The sequence below is a fragment of the Ursus arctos genome, unplaced genomic scaffold (genome assembly GCF_023065955.2).
Source record: "Ursus arctos isolate Adak ecotype North America unplaced genomic scaffold, UrsArc2.0 scaffold_7, whole genome shotgun sequence".
Taxonomy (NCBI): domain Eukaryota; kingdom Metazoa; phylum Chordata; class Mammalia; order Carnivora; family Ursidae; genus Ursus; species Ursus arctos.
In genome coordinates, this window is record NW_026623089.1 from 16,809,111 (window position 1) to 16,821,998 (window position 12,888).

General features: G+C 39.3%; 1 protein-coding gene across 50 annotated transcripts in view; it reads right to left on the bottom strand.

Annotated features, from left to right (window-relative positions):
* TCF7L2 (transcription factor 7 like 2) overlaps positions 1–12,888 on the bottom strand; it is a 194,951-nt gene that overhangs the window by 40,643 nt on the left and 141,420 nt on the right. Inside the window, exon 1 of one of the 50 annotated variants that reach the window (XM_048219118.2) lies at positions 1–12,888. This exon is cut by the window's left edge and continues 1,320 nt beyond it; it is cut by the window's right edge and continues 18,396 nt beyond it. The exons of the other annotated variants lie outside the window; for them this stretch is intronic. The gene's annotated coding sequence lies outside the window, so the exon portion shown is untranslated. 50 annotated transcript variants of the gene reach the window in all.

Sequence of the window (12,888 nt, forward strand, 5' to 3'; positions counted from 1 at the left end):
AAGATTAAGAACACAATTATTTCTGACTGACAGGGACCAAATCTGCTAGAATTTTTTTTTTTAAACAATTCGGGGGGAAAAAACCCACAATATCATCATCTTAAGGTGTCTCCCAAGAGACTGGGAACCAGATTAATACGCTTTTAATGAAGTAGAGATCATTATGTATGAAGGGGAGAAAAAAAAAAGATGTACTATTCAAGCTATTTAGTTATGGTGGCGGCTAGAAATTTAAAAAAAAAAATGCAGACGGCATATCTTTTTCGACAGCTGTCCAGATTTTATTCATACTGTTCTAAAGAAAAAGACGACTTTTTTTCCCCTGAAATCTTTTCCTTTAAAAAAAAAAAAAAAAAGAACAGAGAACAAGCGATTCGTCCCATCTGGGATAATTTTCCATGTCTTCACTTTTACTGTAGCGGCCCAGGAAAGACAGCACGGTAAATAATTCCTACACAAATTTGACAAGAAACACCTTCATCAGCTCGGCTCCTTCCACCTCTATTCCCCAGATTCCAAGCACTGTCTCTCTCACTTTATTCAGGATAAACCATTACATTTACAGAAACTCTTACGTTCCCTTTAGCAGTGACATCTTTCTGTAATAAACACACAGGAAACAACACAACTCAACGAAAGCCTGCTCACACACACCGCAGAGCTGGAATCACCGTTACAGAGAGAGGACCCATGACACTCCTGAGAAGCCAAGATTATCTCATTTGTGGTGCCGCAAAGTTGACATGGAAGTTTTGCCAGAAATTAAACTAACAGAAGCCTAATGAACTGAACCATCAACACGGTAGCAGAAAAATATCTTCCGAGATTAGTAAAACAGAACTTTCTCTACAACACAGGCAAAAGACTAATGAAAAGGAATTAAGTTTAAAAACTTGCAGCTTACCTGGCATAACCAAATTATTTGAATTCACCAAAATCATTTCAACATCTATATGTCATGCAAAGTTGCATCATGTATAACTACATTAGACACAAATACACACATGGATCTATATGGCGATTTCCTAGGCGTTTTAGGAATAGCGTGATTCATTGGCTTGCTCCATATAAATTGTCTTCGAGATTATATTTCCACCCCCTTTTCGTATTTTAAATGTGGTAAAAAGGGGAGAACTAAAAGGGATAAAATGACAGATGTGATGGTTAATCTTACCCAATGAATCGTGGGGGTCTAGGTAAAGCCGTAATGGCCACTGAGCTAATCTACAACACCCACTGACCACCCCACTGGCCTTCTAATACCATTATCAACCCTTAGATGAACATTCTAAATTAGAGTTTTGTTCGAAAAGGGTGTGAATCTGACCTTCGATGCTGGGAAGCCGGTGCTGTACATACAGATGGTAAAGTTCTCATAAAAAAAATTTTTTTTAAGGTTTCTTCTTTCTCGCGATTTGCATCTTTGAACTCTGGATCTTTACACCCTCCCCTTTGCACACACACACACACACAAAAACCCTCCCCAAATCCCCTCCTGTAATAGCCACTGATGTCATCTCTACCACACACCCCACAATGTTTATGCTTATCCCGTAAGAGGGACCTAAACAAAACCACTGAAAACAAAGAAAAATCCCCAACATACACACAAACATTCCCCCTTGGCCCAACTTTTCTTCTCGCTTTCAATCTACCAGCACCTTTACCTATTGGTTTCTTTATGCCCAACAAACCTTTGAAATGTATCATAAAAATGTATCATATCATAAAAATGGGGAGACGTGAGACAAAAGTCTTATAAGGGATTGGAGAAACAGCTCAGGAAGAAAAAATCCATGTGTTTGCACGCACATCAAGTTATGCTATAAAGAAGGGAAGATTTGGGGGGCTAAGACTTCTCCTGAAGAGGTCCTTTTTTAAAAATTTTTAAGTGGATCAGAATGGACCTGTATCAAATTATTATTGCCTAGACGTTATTCACTTAAGGAGGTATTCCCGATGTACTTTAAAAGAAATAAAATCAACATAACCCCCCATGATGCAAACATACGTTCAAAGCTCCTTTCCAAAACCACAAACATATTTTGTACCCTTTTCTCACCCCACATCATCCCAGAAAACCTACAGTGGTCCTTACGTAGATCTCCCCCCCCCCCGATTGTAGAAAGGTGTGTGCTTGCATTTCTCTTCTTACATGTTTATTATCTATACCAAAAGGACATGAGGACAAACACACATACATGTGTATCCAACTGAAGGTTTTTCAACATAGACCAGCTTCCAAATAACCCACGATGTCTAAATTCAGGACCCTTTGCTTTATGAATCCACGGCTTGCCCACTCCCGGCCAGAGCCTGTGTTTTCAGGGTCATGGATATATCCATAATCTGCATCTTTGTGCGCTCTGTACCAGAGTTGGTAATAGGCAGCTTTCTCTGCCTCTCTCTCAGCTTCCCCAGCACGACCGCATCAGCACTAGTATCAAATTAACTCTCCGACTTTGAAACTTATTGATCTGCTATTAAGACACCAGTGAACTTGATGAAATGAGTGCTGTAGGTGCAGTCACAACTTCAAAGTCTAGCACAGCCACATAAAGCAAGCGCCTTTGATCCTAACTCAGATCTACTGAGGGTTTAAAGCCCAGCTCTCCCTAAGCTGTCCTTCACTCTCGTCATGTCTGATGTCTTACCAACTAGTGACTTGATAATGTTAATAATGCAAATTTTACAAATGATTTTTACAATGGCAAAATTAATTATATGAATTGATGCTTCTTTCAATAGGGGTTTCTGCATTTCTCTCCCTAAAACATCACAATCGGAACAATTGTGGTGGCGAAGAAGGGATACGGGGCAAGGTAATTCTGGACAACGTTTTACTGTCTTCTTTCTCCTTTCCATTTTGTACTTAAAACTAAAATCATTACGTAGAAATTTGGTTAATAATCTTAGTAACTTTTATTCTATAATTCTCTTATCCTAGTAAATATCTACTATGGAATCAAAGTAGCCTCCTTTCTATACAAGGTTTCTATGTTTTTATCACTCGTCGGTACCAAATCCTTATCTTTGTGTAGGATTTCTTCCTGATGGTTACCAAAAACCCAGAGTAAACTTACAGGCTTTTTGCCCTCCGTTACTTTGTTTTCAATTAGGAATTATTTGAAACGGTACACAGTCAAGAATCGGAATGTCCCACACAGCTTCTGTGACATGAGAAATTTAAATACACACATTCTCTCTCAATCTAGCCAAGCTAAACTTGTTATTTACCAATTTTTTTTATCACCAAAGAATCTGTCTCTAAGCACAGAGTAATTTTACAAATCCCTTCAGTAAATATTTTGAATCATTCATGTCTTAAAATGTCTTAAAAAAGACATTTCCGATTTGAATTCTCTCTAAAAAGAAAGGTAAATCGTGATGATTCTCAGTTTCACTGAGAAGTTTGGTTTTAAAGACAATGAAAAGTTCTAGGTAAAAAATAAATAAATAAATAAAAATAAAAATCACATATATGACCAGAACAGCAAAATTTAAGCAGAATTGTATCTTGAAACTCCAGTGAAGAATCAATATCTGAGAACAAATCCTTTGCCAAGAGGTTATTCTTTGTATGCTGATTTTGGACAGAAGAAATGTCAGTAGTTCAGAGGAAAATACACTCTACTCATAGAAGCTTTACGTGTCCCTTTTGATTTACAGTATGTTATGTAATGTTTGTGGTACTGCTGTTCTGAATCCATTCATAAGGGAAGAAACTAAGGAGTTACAATGGATACGTTTTACTTAATCAACATTACAATGTGTTTTCCCTATTCCAAATGTCAGGGCCGCCCCCACCCCAAAATAACCAAACATAACGCAAGTATAAAAGGACCATAATTTTAACACTTGCCTTCACTCTAGTGTGTGTGTGTGTGTGTGTGTGATATCCAATTAGTCTGTTTTCCAATTTGATTGTAATCATAAATTTAAGTAGTAGTAACTTTGTGTTCGTGTTTTCCCTCCTCCCACCCACCCCCCAATGTTGATACTCACTTAACCTACTTGCAATTCTAAAGAAGTCAACACTTGATTGTGACAACGTTCAAAAGAATTTCCTCTGCCACTAGCACAGTAAAAAAACTTTCACCAATTAGTGCAGGAAAAAAGGAGGGAAAAGCCACAGTGCTGGCGCTCAAAGAGCCAGGCCTTGCGGCAAATCTGTCATGTCGAGAGGATTGATCAACAGGACGGCAATTTCTAATGGCATGTTGTCATGAAAAGTCAGCCACAGGGAGCCACCTGCTTTGCTCCTCACAGACAGCTAGGAAAGGAAGGAAGGAGGAGAGCGGGAGGGGGAGAAGAGGGGAAATGCTCTCCATTCCTACCCCTGCCAGTTCTCTTTTGCTAACAATTTTGGTAAAGGTATCATGATTTTTCATTCGGTTGAAATATGTCAAGTCTCCAATCATATTACCCTTCCTCTAAGGTAACTGTGGTTTGAAGGCTGACTCTTTCTTTTTACCTCAATCCCTTTTTCCCCCATTTTGAGAAGGGATTGAGTACATTTATTATACTATACTCCTTCCCCCTTTTTGTCAACCAGTACTCTTTAGATCAGGGGACATCTATTACAGCTTTACATCAACAAGGAGCATCCTCACTTAATAAAATCCAAGTTTGGAAGATTCTGAAAGACGAGAGAGATGCGATGGCACCATCGGGTGTTATTTTCCTAAGCCAAACGTTTAGGCAGTTGAACATATGTGCCAGTGCTGTTGGCCTCAGACGTCACGGGGCTCTGCCTAGTTGAGAAAGAGTTCTGAAACTAGGTTTTATAAACTGTGACCTAATCCATTATAATCTACTCTGGTGATAGTCACGCAGATAGCTTTTTGGTTTTGTTTTTGCTGTACGTTTTCTTGTGTTCAATCCAACTCAGTATTCCATAACAATTTCCAACTTACCCTTGAAAACAGAAGAGGTCTGCCTTTGAATACTCCTCTAGAATGTACTGTTTTCTTGGTACCCAAGACTCTGATTACCAACCACTCCAAAGAAAAGGACATTCCTTCCTCTTCCAAATGCCCTACTCAATGGCTCTCTCTAGTCATTTCAAATAATGCCAGAGCTGATTATTAGTACCACAAGATACTCTCTAACAGTATTACTCCCCCAAATGTCAAGCTCTTCAAGGATCCTAGAGGGACTCAACACAAAATCACAAGATTTGAAAAAATGCTTTCCCGTAGACCTGATCTTAGAGAGTTGATTTGGTTCCTCTCCATAAAAGCTGGTGACACAAAGGCCATCTTCACCGTCTCTGTGAGGATAGTCCAAAATATAGCTGTGACCTACTGTCCCTGGCAATTTTCATACTTTAAACACTCACAAATATACTCACCCCTCAATCTACTTTGAACAAAAGAAAAAAGTCAAATAAAAGTTAAAGAACTTTTAAGTTCATGAAACCAAACCCCACTTGGCATGCAAATCACGTACTGTAACCTTTTATTGGCGGGGCCTCTGGTCTCATCAGTCGATGAAATTCTCAGCCCGCGGCAACAGCTTAGCCGAGGGACACAGACCAATGAGAAAATATTCATTGTGTTAGCATTTCAAATGGCGAGAAAGGAAGAAGAAGCGCTAACTGATCACTGCCCGTGGAATTAATTGGATATTCCAAGAATAATGTCTCTCACTGAAGATCCTTGGAGGCCGAGCGCTGGTCGAGATCACATTTTGTGCGGCGCCTTCAAAAAGAGGCCGCTTGGGGGTACTGGACATATTAGGGTTTTAGCGCATTTCCCTAAAGGCCAGAAGATAATCAGATGCACTGAACCAAACTCAACTAATCCAATCCATAATTATACACACAAATCCAATAAACTTTGCCACGTTACTGGAAAATTAAACTATTATATTAAACTTTCAATAACTTACCAAAAAAACTCGAAGGGGCACCATGGCTAAAATGTTTCTTTTGGGGGTCGGGGACGCGGGGCCAAGAACGGTATTATTTTTTTTGCTTGCAAGTTATAGCCTTCTGTTATGCTAGAGGACTGATCTTAGTGCCAACTCGGTTTCTTTATTCAAAGAGGGATTTGCGTTTCGGCTTTATTGCACATAACCCAAGCATTTGCAATGACCCTGACCGATATTAGTATATCTTTCCTTAAGACACATCTTAATCTAACCTTTTTAAGACTCTTTTGCTTTCAAACTCAAAACAGCATAAAAAATAAGCATTGTTGGTGGCACTGGGAGCCTGAACTAAGGCCCTGGCGTGGTCCGAAGCAATAGCCCCCTGGATAAACAGCTGCTGGTGAAACTAAGTAACCATCGGAGACCAAAAGGTAAGGAGGGAAAAATGAGATTAGGAACTTTCCCAAATGTTCCATCTCTCCTATCGACCACTGGCCTAGCGTGAGGTGTCAATTTTGACTCCAAAGAATTCGCAGCGGTCCCATTATGCAGTCTCTGCTCTCATTGTAAATTCTGTCAACGAAGTCAATCTTATTAACTTCCGCACTGGTTCACACATGACATTTTCTTCAATTTTCTTGCTGACATCAAAAACATCAATTAGCAGCCCGAAAATAGGAAGGAACGAATGACAGCGCCTGATAACGTCGACTATTTGAAGCCAAGGGTAAATCTATTCTCCAGTTCTGAATGCGTTCATTACAATTGCATTTTCAAAGAAGACCTCCAAATAGCAAAGAGAATTAAATTTATCATCTAGAAATGCCTAGAAATTGTTTTTTTAATCCTATGTCTATCTCTCAATCCCAGAGCGTAATACAAAGTATCGCAATTGAGTTTTATGATAACATGCCCCAACTTTAATAGAAAGTTTATAAAATATGCAGCCTGGACCACACTTATTATCAAATAGCAACTACAAGGCTTGGGAAAAAAATTCCCCCAACAGATTGCAGCCTTGCCTTGTAGGGTCCGTCCATTTTCCTGGGCTGTCACTGTTTGCCAGGCAAATGTGTAGGTGAACACACACGAACACCACACACACACACACACACACACACACACACCAGACAACCAACTGGTTGAAAAGTTTTTTAAAAAGAAAGAGAAAAGGTAACTAAGGTCTACTGTTCAAAACCCCGAAGTTTTAAAGCAAGCAACACTCTATGTCCCTAGTAAATGACAATCGTCTTACTACCCATATACTCTCCTCCTCTCTAAGAAACAAGTTTTCAAATAAAATCTTCACCACCCCAACACTGACCACCCCAAGACATACGTAAGCCTTGTCCAAAGAGTCCAAGCCAGGGACAAAACAATTACTCATCTGCCCGACGCGCCCCACCTAATTATCACCCATTTCACTCTTATTGACTTTTTTCCCTCCAAAATCAAATAAATAAATAATAAAAATGTCAAGTGTTCTCCCCTGAACAGAAAAATTGAAATGCCCATGAATAAATCCTATAACCCATCTGCTTGGCTGAGCCCAGCGAGTCTGGAAACGGTTGGAGATGGACGGAAAAGACGCAGCACCAAAAACTTGGTTTTTACAGTCTTAAAAGGAAAGCTGTTATTTATTTTATTACTTATTCATGGGGGCAGAGGGGTGCGGTGCGAGCAGGCGTGCGGGGCCGCTTGGCGAGGCACCGGTATCACATCTCCCAGGGAGGGAGGGGACGCGGCTCCCGTGCCTGCCCCAGACACCGCCTCGGACTCCTGGCGAAACAGAAAGAGCAGCCACCCCCCGGTAAACAGATCGCATTCCTGCGGCCCATTGATTTTTTGATCTTTTGACATTTTTTAGTTGCTTCCATTCCCTTCCTTGTCTTTTCTTCAATGTCACAAAAGACAAAAATGTCTAAACAATTGAGGGCAGAGATATCTATTAGCTGTCAGTCTGCTGTTTTCCCGGCATTGACTAAACGCGCACCACACAGAATGCCGAGAGCTGGTAAGATGACAAATTATATCATTTTTTTCCCTTAAATAAGGATAATCATATTCCAATACCTTGGCTTCTCCTAGCCAACCAAAACATGCTGGGAGAAAGGGGAAAGAAATCTCATTGTATCCTTTTCTGCAATTTCTATTATGTTAGCTACCATATTTGTTGAGAAAGGAAAAAGAGAGAGAAGAAAATCCCTTCAAGGGATCGTAGTAACATATTTCAGGTTGTAGCAGCTGCGAAGCAAAGCAGATCTTCCTGATTATTTTCCCCGAAGAACTGCTTCGATAGAGCAAGCACCACATTAATAAAAGAAACAATTTGTTATACTTAAGGATGAAAGACTGCGAAAGAATGAACTGATGTCCCCTAAGTTATTTGTTTCCCCCTGAAGACAGGCAAAGCCACTCTTTCAAAGCAGTTAAATTGTAGATTTGAAGTATGGCCAACCTCAACTTTTCTCAAACCTAAAATCTGAAACTTATCATTCCTATAAATAATGCCCTGACAGGAATGCTTTAAAAATTATTTCAAATGGGTTCTCTCTGCTTGTGATTTGACTGCAATGAACATGTCGTACATCTATGATTTCAAAGTTAAAATTCAAAACACACTCGTACCGTGCTTTCCTTCAAAACCAATAATCAACGACTTATGGACAAGAAGGCTAAAATGGATCAACTTTACACTGACATTTGAGAAGACTAATGATTTTCTTTCAAGGAAGCGGTGCAGTAGGAGCATAGTTTCCAACATATACTTTTGCATGTAATAAAAATATTAAAATGTTTGTGTTAAAAAAATCAATTCACTAGAAACCTATTTTATCACAAGGAAATGAATTTTAACCCTTTTTAAAAGGGGCCTAAATTTGTAGGATGCGCTTTAAAAATAGAACTCTCAATTTCGAGTAGCTATCTCATTATTTTATAAACAACTATTTCAGAAATAAGCAAAGGAATCTCCTGATTTAGTCTGTACTTGTATTTCTATTTTATTTCTATAGACTCGTACTTGACATTTAACATGCAGTGTTTATTTTTCTATTTTCAACAACGCCCTTGACAGAGACGAAGTATTTTCAGATACGAGTGTATGCTTGTACTTTTACAATTCAAGGGAAAATAGTAATTAGGTGTAATGTTTAGACTGCAAGTGATAAAAAAAAAATAATTCAAATTCAGGAGGAACAAAGCCCTATTATACTTTTAAGAATTGTATGGAATCTCCCAATAATACTTCAAGTGTTCAATTTATGGTTTTCAAATATAGATTCAAACCAGAAAATACAAGAACAAATTTATAAACTCAAAAAAGGGAAGGGGAAAAGGTGGGAACATGGTAAATTAAATTTTTCATCAAACTATCAAGATGACATATGTTTGCAAACATAATCCAATCTCTCTGCTGTCATGATAAACTAATTTCTACATTGATGTCAGCTACATACATCAAGATTTTCTTAGTAGAGCATGCCATAGTAAAATAGATTCATTCAAACATTTTAGTCAAAGAGGACCAAACTTCCTTAAATCATTCCACAATTATAAAAGACAGGTATCGCGAAGGATCTCTTTCTCCATGCATGTGTGCGTGTGTGTGTGTATATAAAATGTTGTTAGGGGGTTTTTTTAGGTTTATGAAATACAGTATGACATTAAAGCAAACCATTTAAGGGGATAAGGCAGTGGGGAATCACAAGAGGCAAGCAAACATACACGCACACGCACACACGCGCACACACACACACACACACACACACACACCTGACCACAGGTTGCGGACGGGATGGTCGGTAGTTGTGGTTTTTAAAACCGCGCGCTGTCCTTGAAACGGAGGCCGCACACAGCTCCATTAGATACAGATCCAGTGCTCTTGATCTATTATTTACAAAGAAAAACCCTTCACTGCTTAAGTGCCCCCTTCTACTTCAGCCTTCCATTTCAACAGCATCAAACAACTTACGGGGGGTGGGGGGACACACACAAGATACAACAACTTGTGTTCATCACAATGTCCATGCAAGTCAAAATTCCACTTGGATGGGGGAAAAATTTTTAGAATAACCTGAACACAGGGTGTCGGCTAAATGACAAACAAACGAGAGGTTTGCTCTGAAAAACGGATTGTCATTTTCCAACAGGCGACAAGAGGTTTTATGATCAGTGTCTAAGAGGAATTTCTACTGAAAAAGAATGGGAAATTTTTCAGGAAAACCATTTCTACCTCAAGGATGTGAAAAGAGTGTTTTCAAAATGTATATTTGGTATGGAATTCCGTAATTATCAAGTCTGCTCTTTGAGTCAAACTGCATTCGATCTAATTAGTGCGCTTAGATCTCACCCTCGTGCTGAACTTTAAACTCTCTGAAGCCAATTAAAAACTATTTAAATGAATATTAAAAGGATTCCTGTGATCATCTCTGACATGAGAGAAAACACGCTTTTCAGCAAAAAATGGGTTTACACAGCATGCCTACATTTCACAAAATATTTGAATTGAGTTTTGCATTTAATCTGTCTATTACCCTTCTTCAGCGCTACCATCCGCCGCTCTTCCTTGGCTGTTTTATCGCCCTTGTTCAGCCACATCCGCCGCCAAGACAGTTTTAACTGCAATTAGAACTGTTTTATTATTCAGCACTCTTCAATTTTCGGTAACTTATTAAGATTTACTAGATGGAACCCATTTCCCAGTTTCATTTTGATGCACTACTGAATGGAGCACATCTTGGCTATGGACCAGTAAAAGTTGGAATTGGGGGAAAAAAAATTCCTTAGCAATTTCCAGTCTGATGAAGCAAAGCATACTAACACCGCAGTCAACATTAAGTTAAATGCACACTCTCTCCCTCTCCGTCCAGGCCTTGAAATGGCTTTTTGAGAATTAATAAATTATTCTGTTTGCTTATGAAATTAAATGCTCCCATGCAAAGCTGTTACAATTAACATCACTAAATGTGTTAGGTTATACTAAAGAAATCTTCACAGTATAATTATATCAATGAGTCATTTAACTCACATATATTAATTCAATTTATCTTCATTTTGCACTGTGTGGACTGATGGATTGTCATCATTAGAAATGACAAAGCTCCACACTGGAAGAAAACACAGACCTGCTAATGCTATGACTTCTCACAAGACCACACATCATTGCCTCCACTAAGGGTGCCCACAAGTTATCAAGGGATGGATTCTCTGCTAAGGACCAAAATGTCAGGGCTTCTGATCAGGATACAAAAGAGTATCAACTGTAATCTCTAGGACCTATGTACCAGTCAATTAAACAAAAACACTGAGCTCCCATACAGAAGTCGCAACAATAACATGTCCTAAGAACATGAATCATACTATATTTTTGGTATTAGAGAAAAACTCTCTCAAGCACTCCTTGGGAAAATGTTACACAACAAATACTGTTTCTCCCAACCATGCAACCTATTGATAAACATTTCTGATTAAAAAAAGAAAGAAAGGTGCCAAAAGCAAATATATTAACTAAGAGAGCTCAGCTGGGGATAATGTCAATAAAGAAAATGTTACCAGGCAAACCAATTCCAGGATTGTTCATCAGGATTTCCTTCTGAGAACTCACAGGATTAGAGAGGTCATGATTAAAATTTTAAGAACTACTGAGACCATATTTGACCTGTAACAGCTGATGATCAAGCTAAACCCACCCTGATGGCCATCCCGGGTTTTGAAAAGTGGAATCATGGTGGGAAATTCGAGGCTTTACCTGTGATTCTTAAAAGGCTGAGTTTTAGATTTAACATCTTAAAATATCTGACTCAATTATTTAGTTCCCTCTTCCTCTTAAAAAGAGATCCTTGGCCCAAGTGAAGTAGAAATCCTTGGATTTAAGGTGCCCATAATGGCATCATTCATCTCTAGCTTCTCTAATTTGGGACAGTGGGGAACAAAGGAAATTAATTTCAGTTTCCTTAAATGCTGGTGGGAAAGAAGAGAGACCACAAAGCTCTCTGGGACTAGAAGTATGTGCAAGGACTAACAAGAATGAAGGGTCACAAGCTCTAAAGGGGACACACCTCCTTTCTCCAGGCAAAGTTGCCAGCCACACAGAGCGCCCTTGAAGAGAAGGCACCCACCCAGCCATTGCATCCAGCCCAGGTCAGTCCTCCTTAGAAGGGGGGATGCCCTATTCCCTCTGATTCAGGTCTTCACAGCTGCTGACCAGTTAACCAAGTACTGGGGAGCCAAAACTAAACAAGCACATCAGGCTTTCGTAAGTTACAAGTTATGGATCTGGTCAAAATTAAAATATTTCAAAATAACACACTTATGGGGATTTTTGCACTTATTTGCTAGAAAAGGACTGGCTGCTATGTATCCCTGTCTCCCCCACCCCACCCCCCCACCGTCCCCCGAACTACAGAGACAGATGCTGAAGAACTCGCAAGCTGTCAAGGGTTTCACTGGTCTGACAAGGCAGACCTGGATGGCCAGCGCTTGGGGTTGGTTTCCGGTAATAGAACCAAAAGATTCCTGTCACCCATACGGCCCCTAATTAAGTACTGCTGCAGCAATATGACAAAAATAAGGGAATCTGCGTTACAGAGAACTGTGACTCTGCTAGAACCAAGAGTTGAAATTAATAAATGAATTGGAAGGGGAAGAAGTCATTTTCTCAATAGCAATGACACATAGAAACTTACCAGAAAAAGCATAATAAAGGAAAAAGACTTAAAAAAAAAAGAGAGAGAGAGAAGGATCGAAATATATGGACACCTCCCTTTATCACCTCATATGCTTAAAATACATGTATTGCTCACCTCTGCATAAAGACGACCTTCCACCAAAACATTAGAGGGAGGAGGAAGGGGCAGGACAGGACAGCATGGTCCTCTGAAATCCCTGGGTTTTCTTTAACAAACAAAATGATGTTTTCATGGACTTTGAACCTTTGCTTTTCACAGCAAGTTTAGCAACAGTGCCAGGGAAAGTCACCCAAACCCAGTAAGTGGATTGAAACGCTACTAAGTA